The 16128-nt window shown below is 44.0% G+C and overlaps 1 protein-coding gene across 1 annotated transcript in view; it reads left to right on the forward strand.

Moving 5' to 3' along the window:
• ASIC2 (acid sensing ion channel subunit 2) overlaps nucleotides 1–16128 on the forward strand; it is a 1141493-nt gene that overhangs the window by 515761 nt on the left and 609604 nt on the right. The gene's annotated exons all lie outside the window — the stretch shown is intronic.

Here is a 16128-nt window from a genome sequence, read left to right on the forward strand (position 1 = left end):
ACCCTTGTAAAACTAATGAAACACCACAGGTTAGGATTATGAGGGGAACCTGAATTCTGCTAATATATAGGTATAGTTAAATGATAGACAGACTGTTCTGGAAGCCACAAGATTTGTAACTTCTCCAGTTACTCCTGTAGATAACATCATTATTATAAGAACCTAAGATTTGTCTTTTGAGATGTTTTTCAGACTTTTGAATTCTGGCAACTGACTGAGCCTATCTAGACTTTTGACTCATAACTCAACCAGTCCTGTGGCCCCCACCCAGAGGCAGACTCTGTACACAAGAACCATTTTCCATACCCCTTGATTGCATCTCCAGCCAATCAGCAGCACCCGTTCCCTAGCCCCTCATCCACCAAACTATCCTTGAAAAACCCTAACCTCTGAGCCTCTGGGGAGACTTATTTGAGTGATAACTACAGTTCTTCCACCTGGCTGACCTCCTTCCAATTAAACTCTTTCTTTACTGTAATACCACGGACTCAGTGAACTAGTTTCATTTGTGCAGCAGGCAGGAAGTACCAGTCAGGTAGTCAGGTAATTACAATGTTGACAAGGATGTGGTTTGCCCTTCCTTCCTTCCTTATTTGCTTTCTTTCTTTTAAATTGACAGATAGCATTGTGTATATTTATTGTGTTCAAGATGATGTTTTAAGGTGTATATGTGTGGCTGTTTATAGCCACTGGAGTGGGAAGCAGAAAGATCCCTTACAGCACAAATTTTCATCAAAACTTGGGAACAAAGACGTGAGAAAAAATCTTCCCATTCATCCCCAACAAAAATGTATTTAGTATGAGTTCCTTTCTGATGCTAAAAATCTCCTTTCTAGTTCCTCTTTCCTCCCTCTCCAAACCCATCCTTTGTATGTGGACATAAGGTAGGGTGGGGAGCTTGGAGGTGCCCAGAGTAACCAGAGGAATGGGAGCAGGAGCTGGAGAGGCAGATCTAGGGGTCGAGCTGCTCTTTGGAAAAGGGCACTTCAGTGGCCAGCTTGCTGCTTTGGGAGAGGCAGCAGGACAGGCAGGTAGGGAGAAACAATCAAGGAAAAACCTGCTCCTTGCTACCTCAGGCAGTTTTTAATTGGTGGTCCAGATTCTGCTTCTAGCTGCATCATTTAGCCTCTGAGCTTAGAAAAAAATCTTAGCTTTTTTTCTAAGGGAGCTTAGAAAAAAATCTTCTTGCATAGGGACAATAGTGGAAGAGAAAGAAGAGAGGGAAGAGGAACAAGGGGAGGAGAAGGAGGAGGAAGGGGAGAAAAAAGTGTTGCATGTTCAGAAGTTTCTTTGGTCAGCCTGCTGGAGGGTCTAGAGTACACCTCCCCTTTTTTCTCTTTCAAAGCTGGAGAGAATTGTACAGGTGTGTGGTGTGTGTGTGTGTGGGTGTGTGTGCATGCATATGCTTGTGTGTTACTGCCATGTGTCTGCAGCTTTGTAAGCATGGAGTTTGAGTAGTTGTAGGTTGTCTTGGTCACTTGGTGTGTTGCCATGCACGTGTCTGAGCTCATATTGGTGTGTGTCTGAGGGCTGTGTGTGTATGCATATCCAGATAAAGATTTTCAGAACTATTTGCTTCCTAGAAAGGAGTAGAGTGAATGATTGAGAAAATTTCAGTTAATATCTTCTCAGCTGCGGAAAGCAGCCCAGAGACATGTGCCCCATAAATATGGACTCTTAGAAAGAAATCAGGGCAGCCGTATGGAGATGATAAAAGGAGGGCCAGGCATCTTCCCAAGCTTGCCACCTGAATACTAGCTCTCAAACCAGCCAGGGCGGGTCCTGTTAGCTCTCTACAGGACAACAAGGTGGCCCAATAATGAGGTTTGAGGCCAGATGTCCTGACACATGGTAGGATAATGAGAGGGACTGAAGGCTGCCTTCTTCCCCCTAAGGCACGTCATGCTGATTAGGACAGAAGAAGCAAGAATATATAAGATTATCTTGTTGTATTTTAATGGTCAAACTCAGGATATCCTTATAAATATTATAACATTCAGAAATGCACAACTTAAAACATGAAACTCTACCATGACCCGTTAATATTTTGACACCTTTCCCTGTATGTTTTATTTGCATATACTAGCATTTTGAATCTGTATTAATATGTATATATGCACATAACATATCCACATATACTCACACATATACACATCATTGTTAATTTTTACAAAAACAAAATAATGCAATATTGTTCTGCAACTTGCTTGCTTCTCTAAACAACATTTCATGGGCATCAGTCCATGTCAATTAATATAAAATTGTATCCGTCATTGAAATGGTTGCATACTATTACTTTATATGCATGGGCTCCATTCTGTTTATCTAGTCCTTTGATGATGAACATTTCTATGGTTTTCTAAGTTTTGCAGTTGCAGTGAGCATCCTTGTGTGTGCCTTAGCATACCCTTATGTGACTCTTTCAGTAAGAGATCATGGCGATGAGGTTTTGTTCCAATGGGGACCTACCAGGAAGGCAGGGCTGGCGAATCATAAGCTTCCAGTTCCTCTGTTTTCAGTTCTCAGCTTCCCTATTAATATGCAGGGCAATTTCTTGTTCTCTGCCTCTGGTGCCTTCTCTATACAGAGAGACGCTAAAAATAAATTCACCTGCCTCCTCATCGCTCTGTTTATTTAACTGTCTTTCTTAAGCATTCTCAGCATTCCCATAGGGGTTTAAAAATACATTCTCCAGCAATTCACTTGCAGAGCAGAAGACTAAATGCTATCTCCCACTTTGGGCTTTCACTGGTGTTGCTATGATGTGCTTATGTCCCCTAATGCAGGTAGTAGTTCTAAGGGAAATAGACCAGCCAACCTAAGAGTACAATGACCTGGTTAGAGTCCCAGCTACTATGCCTCACAGCCGTGAGATATTAGTCGAGTAATTTGCCTAACCTAAACTTCTCTTTCTGGAAAAGAGGATAATAATGACTGTAGTGTTAAATGAAACAATGTGTTCACAGCAATTAGCATAGTATCTGAGACATAGCAAGTGCTCACTGAATCTTAGCTACGTTATTATTATCATTATTGACCCACAAATACAGCAATTGCATCTAGTTCAACCTAATTTCATGATAATCTTCTCCATCTCCATAAATGGCTTCACCATGTACTCAATTGTTTGATTTAGAAACAGTGAGTTGGAGATGAAGCCCTAGACTTGGATGACAAATATTCTTTTGTTTGTTTATAATATTTACTTCTTTCCCTGCTCAGTGTATGCTTGTAAAATTTCTAATATTACAGAAATGTGTGACTTGGAATGTGTGAAATTCCCCATAATCCTCTGCCCAAGATAATCACTATTTGCCAAAGTATATTCTCTATTTCTTTGTTTGCCAGTTTATTGACTGTCTCTCTCCTCCATGAAACCAAAGCTCCAATCGCACAGGGATGATAAAAGTTTTTCTCTCATCCGGGCGCGGTGGCTCATACCTGTAATCCCAGCACTTCAAGAGGCTGAGGCAGGTGGATCACGAGGTCAGGAGATCGAGACCATCCTGACTAATAGGGTGAAACCCCGTCACTACTAAAAATACAAAAAAAAAAAAAAAAGAAAGAAAAAAATTAGCCGGCTGTGGTGTTGGGTGCCTGTAGTCCCAGCTACTCAGGAGGCTGAGGCAGGAGAATGGCATGAACCCGGGAGGCGGAGCTTGCAGTGAGCCAAGATCGCACTACACTCCAGCCTGGGCGACAGAGCGAGACTCTGTCTCAAAAAAAAAAGAAAAGAAAAAAAAGTTTTTCTCTCTCTGAATATCCAGTATCAAGCCTCATAGGCTAGCATGTGGCAGGAAAGTAGTAAATGCTTTTTTGAATGAACAAGCTAGTAATTATTGTTACTAACTTAGGTGAAGGGTCTGGTAAACCTTGGGATAGGGCCAGAAACAACTGTGTTCACTGCAGCTGGACAGGGCAGGCTAGGAGAGGATGGGATCAGAAACTAGTTAGACCTGAAGGGGAGAGGTTGATCTATCAGACAGAAGCAATTATCCTGAAATCTGGAGCCCAGAGATAGATGACAGCCCTATGGCACTGTCAGAATGTGGGCAGTATATTCAGGGAACTAGAGATTGTGACAGTCATGTAGGGCCCAGCAATGGGAAATCCAGAAGTAGGCTTAGCTCTAAAATCCATGTGAATGGGAAGTCCAACTCTTGGGGGCTTGTTGCAGGTGTTTGGGAGTTCAAGCTGTGGTCTAGCAGCACCCACCAGGTTTGGGGAATACTAGTAGGAGCCGAGAGAACCTGGGGGCAAGGGCAGGATCCTGGGACACAGATTAAGGCACAAAGAATAAAGCAGGAAATGCCTCTGGAAGCCCCTAGCTCTGGGGCTTTGCACAGAAGATGGGCTTAGGAGTCATGAACAGGCAGGGTCTCAGGGTCACTAGGCTAGACCCAGGTGGCAGTAAAACATGCCTTTCGTAAAAGCCCGATTGTGTCAGACCCTGAGGATAGGGCTGGAACTGCCACCGACCCTTTCCTGCCTTAGAATAGGACAGGCTGAGAAGCTATTAAGTGGTTGGGGCATGGGTGTGGCTGTTGCTACAGAGGATGAGATATGGGTATGTGCTCTGGGCACAATCCCTGTGCATAGGGAGGAGGAAACACCCACCTGTTTTTTGCTGGACATACTGCCTTATGCTAATTGGCAGACATGGCAGGCGTAGGCTGCATGAAATGCAAGGGGTGAGCACATGAACTGAGAGGCCCTGGGCATGTCAACTCCAGCAACCCCTCAACCCAGCAGAAACAGGCTCCCTGTGGCCAAGTTTGGGGCACCCAAGCTTGTGGCAGGGACTGGGATTGGGTCAACGCTGTGATGTTTATTTTCTAACCAGTCCTTCCTTGCTATCTCACCTTTCTATGTCCCAGAGTCCACTCATGATCTGCCCTCTGCATTGTGTCCAGATGTCAGGGCTGCCCAGAGAAGCAGGTGTCCTGGTCCTTGTTGCACCCCACAGGTGGGGAATGGCTCACACGAGAGCCTTTTTGGACCCTCGCACACGTCAGGAGCGCTGTGGCAAGCCCCTGGGCTTCATGGGCATTGGGTTGATCCGCTCCAGCGAGAATCAGGGTAACACTCTCTCAGATGACTCCCTGGAGACCCGACCCTCACCAGTCCTTGGAGAAGAAAGGCAGCACTGAGGCAAAATCATGTTGCCTTCACTCAGCCTGATGTTTCTAGGGGAGGAGGCTTTGTGCTGGAACCCACACAGGAGAAGCCAGCAGGGAGCAAAAGTAAGAGAGCTTCTGGGTCTTCTTCCTCAACTAGGCTGTAATCCAGGGCTTTCTGCTCAAGTTATCAAACCTCCTGGAACCCCAACTATATTTGAAGATTAAATTAGAGCACTTACAGAGAACTCTTGGCACAATGTCATCTACAAGTAGAAAGTAAATGCAACATAAATAGCAGCTGTTATTATTATTGCTGGCATTGTTGTTGTAAGGTTAGAGACAAGCTTGGTCAAGAAGAATGAGAAAAGGTGCAGAGGGAGTTTCAAAGGGTGGACCAGGCCAGGTACACTGGTTCACATCTGTAATCTTTGCACTTTGGGAGCCTGAGGCAGGAGGACTTGAGGCCAGGAGTTTGGGATCAGCATGGGTGACATGGCAAGACCCCCATCTCTACCAATAAGTAAATAAATAAATAAAAATCAAAGAGTGCACCAAACACTCCATAGTTTACTGGGAAAAGCAGCTTCCAGGTTCTTGGGGCTCATGGTCAAGGGTTGGGGGTAGGGGTGGAGTACGATCTTCTGATTGGTCTACAAAACATGTGACTAGGGACACTGTCCCAGCACTGGGCAGTCCTGAGTGCTGGGGCATGCAAGTCTTCCATATCCCACAGCTCCAAGTTTAATCTGAACCGTGACAGAGAATCGTGTGTTACTTTATCAATAACAACAATCTTGAGCGTTATTATTATGTTGTTTTGATGTATCATATTATTATTGCAGGTAAATTATTTCACTAACATTAGACATTCTTAAATGCAATGAATCTATCACTACTAGGTTCTACATACTAGCCAAGGGCTTTCCGTGCATGATATCATTTGATCATCACAAACCCTCTGTGGTAAATATTATCATCTTCCAGATGAGAAAACTGAGACTCAGAGAGGTTAGTTGATTTTCCCAGGTCACACAGCTAATAAGTGGCAGAACCAGGAATTGAACCCGGTTCTGTCCCTCAAGCCCTCACTTATAACTTCTGCCATGCTGCCTCCTTTTCTGCAAGACCTGTGTAGTCAGCCCTACTTTGAACCAATAATACAACCACTTTTGGGCCCTCCCCCATTCTTGAATCAGAGAATCTCAGACTTGGAAGAGACCTAAAGGTCATCTGTCCTACACCATACCTTCTTATCTTTCTTATCAAATATTTGAAAATGGTGATCAAGTCCCCATCAGACAATAACCTTCTTTATTTGAATATAACAAAGGGCCCTCCCAGGGGAACATATTCCACCCTGGAAGGAGATTTTCAGGTGCTCCAGAGTTCACTTGCCTTTTGGGACTCTCAGACTTTGACTCCCCCTTCCCCTTCATTTCCTTCCACCTATGGATGCTATACCACCCCCAATGCCTTTAACTTCTGTCTTTGTCCTCTCTGTCAATGTGCCAGGCATAATGCTAAGCACCCTGTGGGCACAATCGCATTCCATCTTCCCGGCAACATTTTGCAGTGGATACTATTCTTATCCCCATTTTACTGATGAGGAAACTGAGATACAAAAAAGTCACAGAACCAGCAGACATCAAACATGGGTAGGTCTCTCTCCAAAGCCCATAATGTCATCATGAGACTGCAGTCCCTCCATTTACATTTCAGTTCTGTCACTTTCTCTGTTTCTCCTTAGTATAGCTGAGATGGGCTGCCATCAAAAAGAAACTCTCCCTCCAAAAAAAAAAAAATCACTAAAAGCAGCATGCAACGCTTAAGACTGAGGGGGAGCACAAACGAAATAACTACAGAAAACACCAGCCACATAAAGGCAGGTTCTCAAAGTACAGATTTCTGACTCTCCAATAATTGCTTCCCTTAGCCCAAGGGGCTGGCATTGCTTGACCTGTACGTTGCCTGGCTTCAGGGCCTCTGACTCCCTCCCACCACCATGTGGCAGTGTCTTCTTGGGCCCCATCCACAGAAATTGGACAACCTTCCACTTGCTCCTTACCCAGGTTTATTCTCCAACTTTACTCCAATCTGAGAGTCACATTTTAGCCACACTTTTCCATTTAGTCACTCAACAAATATTAATTTGCAGATAAGAATTTAAAGAATGGTCTCACCCTTTTGGTGAGATAGGACTTTGCATGTCAGTCCTTAATTTTATACTTTTGTGTATAGCACCTACTCAATGCCAGACCAGATCTCAACTCAACAAATGATGATGCTAGTTATGATGATGATGACAAGAATACAAACAATAATAACTAATGCTTACTGAGCATACACCATAGACCAGGCAGTGTGACTGAACACTGCCTGAATTTTCACATTTGATTCTTTCAATAACCCAGTAAGGGAAGTACTACTATCTTTTCCATATTACAGAGGAGAAAACAGGCTCAGAAGGTTAAGTAGATTGTTAAGGCCACACAGCAGGGAGTGTCAGAGCTAGGATTTGGAACCCTTGACCTTGAGCACTGTGCTGTAGTGTTTCATAGCATGCTTGTCATAGAGAGCTAAGTGGCATGGTCCTAAAGGGGACATCAGTGCACTAGGGGGTACAAGTCAGACATCTCCATGGGGCACACACAAGGTCCTTTCCTTTCTCCGGCGAGGACAGGGAAAGGGGGCAGGAAAGGGGCAGGAAAGGCTTTATGGAGTTGGCATGTGCAGACTGGTTAGTGAAAGCTGAGTAGGTGGTCACTGCACAGACAGGAGCAGAGGGGCACTCAGAGAAAAGGAACCATGTGAACCAGGACCTACAGAAGTGGCATAGTCTGGCTTTTTCAGGAACTGTCAGCATGTGACCAACTTATGTGAGATGGGGAAGGAAGGAACTGATAGATGAAGAAGCTGAAGATACTGCAGGAATGAGATCCCAAAGTTCTTACAGATGATTGGGAGCCACAGAGGAATTGAGGGTAGGGAAGAAAAGTGATCAGATGCAAGTTGCAGAAACATCCCTGGGGCAACTGTGTGAAAAGTAGAGAGATGGCCACTGGTGGACCTAGAGAGACCTGGTCCCATAAAGGGCTTAACAGGGCAACCACACCAGAGTCACATGTAACCTGCATTTGACCTTCAATGAATAAATATCAAGAGGGATGCCCAAGTCTTGAACAAGCCCCTTCCTCATCTTGCTGAGCCTCATGGTACTGCAGCTGAGAAACATAAAATCTCTTTAGGGATTTCCATTGGCATAATCATCCTTAGCTCTTCAGCCTTACAGGGTCACAGCTTCTCTCCCTGGGATATTACTGAAGGCCAGAGCTTCTGGCAGAACTGGGTTTGCTACCCTGGAAGTTTGCCCAGGGCTGCTGAGCAGCACCTCTATCACTTTTCAAGTAATGCACTGATTCCAGTTTTTTCAGTTCAAAGAGATAGCACTATAGGGCCATGGCTATGGTATCCTCCCTCTAGCATCCTTTAACCTTCCCAGCTCTCCCAGGGAAATATTGTCTACCTTCCTCCATGTAACCTGGGACTCACCAAATCAAGAGCCAATCACCTCCCTCACTGTACAGACAATACTTGTATTAATGCAACCAACATATGTCACTTGGTCAACACTAGCTCCCTAACCTATCTATTTTTATAGATACTTTATAAAAACTGAGTAGCCCTCTGATTTCCGTCAGATTCTTCCAATTAGGAGAGCTGTGCATTGATCTCGGAATTGATTAAAAACTTCCCAACTGGAGTGAAATGTCAGCCCCTTCAGACAATTCCTAAGTGCCTTCTAATTTTAAGCCTAATCATTCATCCTTAATAGTGGACCATGGGAGACTTCAGATCTTAACCAAACTGAAAAGTGGAAGAAAAGCTGGCAGAGAGCAGGGAAGAAGCCACGGGGAGGGCTGGTGAGCATTCTCTGGCTACAGAAGCTGGTTTCTGGGATGGGAGCCAGGGGGACCAGGAGGGCTTATGTACTGGGTCAAACAGGAATAGCAGATACAAGTGTAGTTCAGGCAGATGTTGGCAACACAGGGCCTAATCCAGAGGGTCTGGATGAAGGCAGCTGTGACTCCTCGGAGGTCAGCCCTCACCCAGAGCTGAGAGGACTTTGGATGGGGAGAACGGCCGCATCCATGCTGTATTCCCAACACTGTGCTGAGGGCTCCCACATGCAACAGATACTGCCAGGCACAGTGCAGGGCTAAGAGCATGGGATTTGGTATCAGGCAAAGTGGAATTCAAACCCAGACTGGTCTCTTGCTAGAAGGTGAACATTGGCATTGATAAATTCCTTAATCTCTTTTGACTCAAGTTTCTCCTTCTATTAGATGGAGGTAATAATTGTATCAACCTCAGAGGGCTGTTATGGGGATTAAGTATCAGAAGAGTGTTGACAGTGCTTAACACTTACCAGGCATGGACACAGGCTAAACACTGGCAAATTATTATTATCAGCCAGGGATACAAACACAAAGGGAACAGGGTTCCCTGCTTTTAAAAAGCCAGATAGGGTTGGCGAGGCGGCTCACACCTGTAACCCTCATACTTTGGGAGGTCAAGGTAGGAGAATCACTGAGGCCAAGAGTTCAAGACCAACCTGGATAACATAGTGAGACTTCATCTCTGCAAAAAAAAAAAAAATTTAAAAATTAGCCAGGCATGGTGGCATGCACCTGTAGTCCTAGCTACTCAGGAGGCTGAGAAGGGAGGATCACTTGAGCCAAGGAGGTCGAGGTTGCAATGAGCTATGGTCACACCACTGTACTCCAGCTTGGGTGACAGAGTGAGAACCTGTCTCAACAACAACAACAACAACAAAAAAAAAAAAAAAAAAAAAAAAAAGACCAGATAGGTAGATATCAGAAAATCAATTACTTTCTGATTTTCCAACAGCAAATCAGAAAGAAATTGGAAGAAACAGAAGCTGAATCAGACTATGTCCCCATAGAAGGGGCTGGGCAGACTCCCAGGCATCGGGACCACCCCTGATCTAATGGGAGGAGATTGGCATCCTTTGGCTTCTTTGAGGTCCAATCAGGGTTGTCCTAGCCACCTGTGTAGGCCCACACACAGCACAGGAGGAGGCCTCTTCTTTTTTTATTTTTTTGAGACAGAGTCTCGCTGTGTCCCCCAGGCTGGAGTGCAGTGGCGCAATCTCAGCTCACTGCAAGCTCCGCCTCCCAGGTTCACGCCATTCTCCTGCCTCAGCCTCCCGAGTAGCTGGGACTACAGGTGCCCGGAGGAGGCCTCTTCTTACATCCAAGCTGGAGACAGCCTGAGAACTCATTGGATACTGGGTATGCAGTGAATGAGGGCCATTAGAGCCAGCTCAGTGGCTGAGGCTGAACAGCTTATCTTTGCTCCCCAGTGGAACCAAATCAAATCCCTGAAAAATATTAGGTTTTCAAATCAAAACAGCAAACCATGTTGAATAAACCAGCCGCCAGCAGCAGACAGCTAATTGGCTTGTGTCTGTCAGAAAACATTGAACTTAACAGGAATCAGGAAGCTTTGAGCAGGGCCTCACCTTCCGGGGTTGAGGAGACCTAGCCAGAGTTCAGCACACCTGCTACCACCACCCCAAGGCTCATTCATTCTTCCTGTTGGGAAGACACTCTTCATCAGTGGCAGGAGCAGCAGCAGGAGGGAGCTGGAATTTGGTTCCCCTTCTAGCCAAACCATAGACTTGCCTCTGTACGCCTGCAGGCCATGTATTTATTTGAGAAGCATTTATTGAGTGGCACCAGGGTGCAGGGCATCAAAGATAAAGGAATAAATAAAGCACCCAAACTCTGTCTTCACACTTTAGCACTGGATTTGGGATATCAAGAGGCATTTATAACACAGAGTGGTAGGATAGAGATTTGTACCCAGTGAAATGATTGCTCCAGGGAAGACATGCCTGTGTCTCTAGAGAGAAATCTGGAATCTGGAATGGCTGACCCCCTAAGGATGAAGAGGCTTGTTCCGGCAGACTAGGAAGGGAGGGCATTCCAGGATGACAGCATTTTTCCTTCAAAGACACAAGGTTACATGAGTGAGAACAGTCTTGCTCAGGGAAGTGCAAATCCTTCAGGGTTCTTGGAGGCTGAAGTGTGCCTGTGCATGTGTTGATGCGGGGTGGATGAGGGCCAGAAGTGAGACTGGACAGGTGTACACAGTCTCAAGTCTGAAGGGCCCAGTGCACAAAGCTAAGGAGTGTGTGTTTTTATTCTGAAGGTGAGGGGAAAGGATTTTGAGCAAAGAAGTCACATGGTCAGAATTGTGTTCATAGGGCAGAGGAAGGGCAAGCTTTGAGTGCTGGAAATCAGGAAGCCGCTGAAATGGTGCATGTTGCAAATGATGAGAACTTAAGCCCAGGAAGTTGAGGAGGGAGTGAGAGCAAGGGGCATAAAGAGTTACTTAGGAGACAGGATCAACTGGACTTGGTAATTGATTGGATGTCAGGAGTGCTAAAGAAGAGGAGAGCCTCTAGGGTGACTTCCAGCTGACTCCACACAAACACAGCTTCGATTAGGGCATCCCCTCCCCTGACACCGTTATCAATGGTGTTTCCCAAAGCATGATGTACCACTGCTGGACTATTGAAGGATTTCAGGTGGTACACAGAAGAGCGCATTTCGTTAAATAGTGATTGTTCACTTTTATGTTTATTAGAAAAAATAGAAATAGCCTAGCAGACTCATAGTTTTATGAATATTGTCCTCAAAGGCAAAACTAATGTTTAAAAAAGCTAGTGAATCTAAATTTAATAATTAACCAAATTATGATATATGGTATACTTGCATTAAAAAATAACATACGTGGTAAATGAATAATTAAAGCTTAAGAACCATGGCTTAAAGGAAAAAGGACTCACATCTTTGCACGACGTTCTAGTCCTTTTTTTTCCATACTTACCAACCACATTAAATTACCAGCCATTCTTAAGAATACATCCAATTTTATTCATTCAAATCTCCTTAAGTTAACAAAGAACTTAAGGCCTAGAAGTGACCATCCAGTGCCCCACTGCATTCTACAGCTGCAAAAACAGAAGCCAAAAGAGATAATGTGAGTTGCTAATGATCAAAAAATCACTTGGCAGCAAAGCCAGGACTAGAACCTCAGAATCTTCTTCCAATTCTCCTTTTCCACCACCAACATGAAAGGCCCTGTATATGCCTGCCCTGGAATTCCTACCAATGCCTGATCTAAGAGGAGGTTGGTTGGTTGGCTTACAAGGACCTTGACATTCAGAATACCTTTCCACCTGCATCTCCAAATCTCTTTCATCTTTCAGAATCCAGTTCAAAGATACTTATGAAGCGTCTGCAAGCTAAGCAGTGTAGATTTCCCACTCTCTCTCCAGCTGGCCATGAGCTTGTTCTCCTTAAAACTCACATGGCAGATTTGTCAATTTTATTTCTTTATAACACTTTTTATTTCAATTGTGTATTCCCTGAAAGTGGACACCAGACCTTTTATTTATGTCTTTGATGTTTAGGGATATTCAAAAAGTTTGTGTGACAACTCTATAGGTCCATGTTTTAATCTCTCTTCTGTATTAGTTATCAATTTCTGTGTTGCAAATTAGTCTAAGATGTGGAAGCTTAAAACAATAACTTCTCAGCTCACAGTTTTCATGGGAGCTGCTTAGGTGGGTGATTCTGGCTCAGGGTCTTTCAGGAAGTTACAGTTAGGCTGTTGGTCAGGGCTGCAGTCATTTGAAGGCTCAACTGGGGAAGGATACTTATCTAAGCTCACTCCTGTAGTTGTTGGAAGGCCTTAGTTCTTCACTGGTTGTTAGATGGAGACCAGCTTTCAATGTAGTCCTCTTTATAGGCTGCCTGAACATCTTTACAACATGAAGCTGACTTCCTCTACTGCAAGAGATGAAAGAGAGATAAAGATACATGATAGATAGATAGATAGATAGATAGATAGATAGATGACAGATAATAGATAATAGATGATAGATAGATAGATAGATAGATAGATAGATAGATAGATAGATAGAGAGGCCACATTGTCTTTGATAACAAAACCTCAGAATGGCATACCACCTTTTCTGTTGTATTCTATTGATCAACAAGACTGATCCTGGTACAAGGAAGAAGGGATCCACACAAGGGTGTCACTAGCCAGAGGCAGTGCTCACTGAGAGTCATGTTGGCTATCGTGCCTTTTCACAATGTATTCTTTGAAGATAGGTATTTAGTTAAATCAATTCCATAGTGCTAGCTTAGTTCTTGACATATAGAATGTTCTTAGTGAAGGTGAACAGATGTATGATGGATGCTTGGATTGGTGAAAATGACCTCCCTTTGACTTGTTAGACCCCAAATGCTTAGCCCTATGATAAGCAACCGTCTTCATTTGTCTTAGACTCAAAGAACTTAAGGCCTAGAAGTGACCATCCAGTGCCCCACTTTATTCAAAAGAGATAATGTGAATTAAGCCAAAAGAGATAGTGTGAATTGCTGCTGATCAAACAACTACTTGGCAGCAAAGCCAGCACTAGAACCTGAGACTCTTCTTCCAACGCTCCTTCTCCAGCATCAGTAAGAAGGATACTGTGTATGTTTGCCCTAGAATTCTTACCCATACCTGATACAAGAGGAGGCCTCCAATAGAGAAAAGGAGAAAACGTGACTTGTCCAAGTGCAGTACCAGCTGGACATCACTAATTGGGACGGCCTCCCTGCTTTCGCTTGAGCACCCAACTACTGTTCAGTCTGTGTATCCATCCTTTTTCCAGATTCTTCAAACCTTCACCAGGTGACCTCCCCACAGACATGGATCTTCACCACCATCTCTTTCCAGCATGCCTCACTGTGCTTTGCTACTTCTGGGTGTGTCTGCCTCCAAACCCACTCCTTGTCAAGCTAGGACTTACTTAAGTGGATCTTTTCTTCTGCTGATATATCCCTCTGGATGCACCATAAACACTGACATTTCTCCAGAGCAGGATGTTTTTGAAAAAATATTCTAGATGAATGCCAGGCCAAGCAGCACAAAATGTCATGGTGACTTTCCAAAAAGACCTGCCAGGAGCTAGGGTGAGTAAAAATAGCCACAGCTTGGTGTGGATGAACAGAAAGTAAAGATCACAGAAAGAAGAGTTTATTTGTTTTTAAAATAATTATTTCTAAATGGTTCTGGGCCTGAAGAATGCGTCAGACTGGCAGGCAAGGAAGCAGAAGGTCTACGTCTGACACCAGAGAGAGAAGGCAGAGGAGGGTGACAGATGGGAAGGTGGGGGGCTGGAGCCTTGGATTCCAGCCAAGTCAAATACTACGTACAGCTTGGACTATCTCTCTGGGATTGTGAGCCTCAGTTTCTCTACCTGGAGTAGAGAAAAAGAAGAAAAAATGTAGTTAGGGAATGTTATGCACATGACTACAAACAGAATGAAAAAGAAGCACTGAGAGACAAACGCAGATAGAGAAATGGACAAAAATGACTAGTGTTCTGTTATGGAAAAAATAAGAAACATGGACATTTCCAGGTTGCCCTAGCTCTGCTCTTCGTAGCTGTTCGGGTCCTATTACTTTACCACCATAAGATATCACAAGAGGCCAGGCAGGATGTCTCACACCTGTAATCTCAGCACTTTGGGAGGCTGAGGCGGGCAGATCACGAGGTCAAGATTTCAGGACCATCCTGGCCAATATGGTGAAACCCCGTCTCTACTAAAAATACAAAAAAAAAAAAAATTGGCTGGGCATGGTGGTGCACATCTGTAGTCCCAGCTACTTAGGAGGCTGAGTCAGGAGAATCACTTGAACCCGGAGGTGGAGGTTGCAGTGAGCCGAGATTGCGCCACTGCACTCCAACCTAGTGACAGAGAGAGACTCCATCTCAAAAAAAAAAACAAACAACAAACAAACAAACAAACAAAAACGATATCACAAGAGGTATCCTGGATGAGCAGATAGAGTTGGAATTACAGAACTCTTGGAGCCAGCCCTGGAGTCATCACTTGCCAGAAACCCCCTGGGTGGGTTTCTTAACTTCTCTAAGCTTAGGTGGCCTTCATCTGTAAAATGGGAGACTTCCCACCCTCAGGCTTGTTGTAAGGGATCAATGAATAATAAAAGCAAGCAATCGCCCAAGTCTCTGTTGCTTGGCAGGCACTAAATAAATGTCCAAATAAAAAATTCGACCAATGAACTACCAGTGCCAGAGGCCCCAGCTTCTCTGGGCTCTCATTTTTGGGAAAGAAGATCCTGCTTCTCATTTAAACTGATAACTGAGTTAAGTGGTTGTGTTCTCTTAATTTTGTTAAATGTGTAAACAATGACTAGTCTGGCAATGTTCGGTTCAGGTTGACAGCATGGTCAGTATGTATGCAGCTGTATTTTGGAAGAAAGAAAGCAAACATTTTATTGAACATACGCTATTTGCCAGGCCCTGATTAGACATTTTTATATAGGTTATTCCATTTAATTCTTAGAACTATCCTATAACATGAGAATATCACCTTCCTTCCATCTTTTTTTAAACAAGTAATGTACCTAGATATGAGAAAAGTAAATAAACTTGTCTAAAGACACATAGCTTAGTTGCCATTTTGCCTCCAGACTGTCTGACAGCAAAACCCAAGTTATTTCCTCTGAAAGAATATTGCCTCCATGAAACTAGATTTAATATATGATTGAAAGGTAGAATTTAGCCATATTTTGCACTCAGCTTCCAATCTGCCATTCTTTCTCTCTCAGTGAGTGTCTGTGTGTGTGTGTGTGTCTTTTTTTTAAAAAACTGTAGTTTGTTTTTCCCATGGAAAATCTTGACTCAATCCTAAAGCCTAGTCCCGACAGAAGTTTCTTTATGCTTTCCTTTGCCCTGGCTTCTCCATCTTGAAGAATTCTACTCCAAACTTAAAGGCTTAACTCAAATGTCAACTGCTCCACAAAGCTTTTCAGCAATCTCTTAAGCTTCCGTAGCACTTTGTACACATCGCCTTCAGTTAAAATTGTCCTCTGCTTGTCCTTTTATCTCAGACACCTTG

This window comes from Pan troglodytes, chromosome 19 (genome assembly GCF_028858775.2).
Source record: "Pan troglodytes isolate AG18354 chromosome 19, NHGRI_mPanTro3-v2.0_pri, whole genome shotgun sequence".
Classification (NCBI taxonomy): Eukaryota; Metazoa; Chordata; class Mammalia; order Primates; family Hominidae; genus Pan; species Pan troglodytes.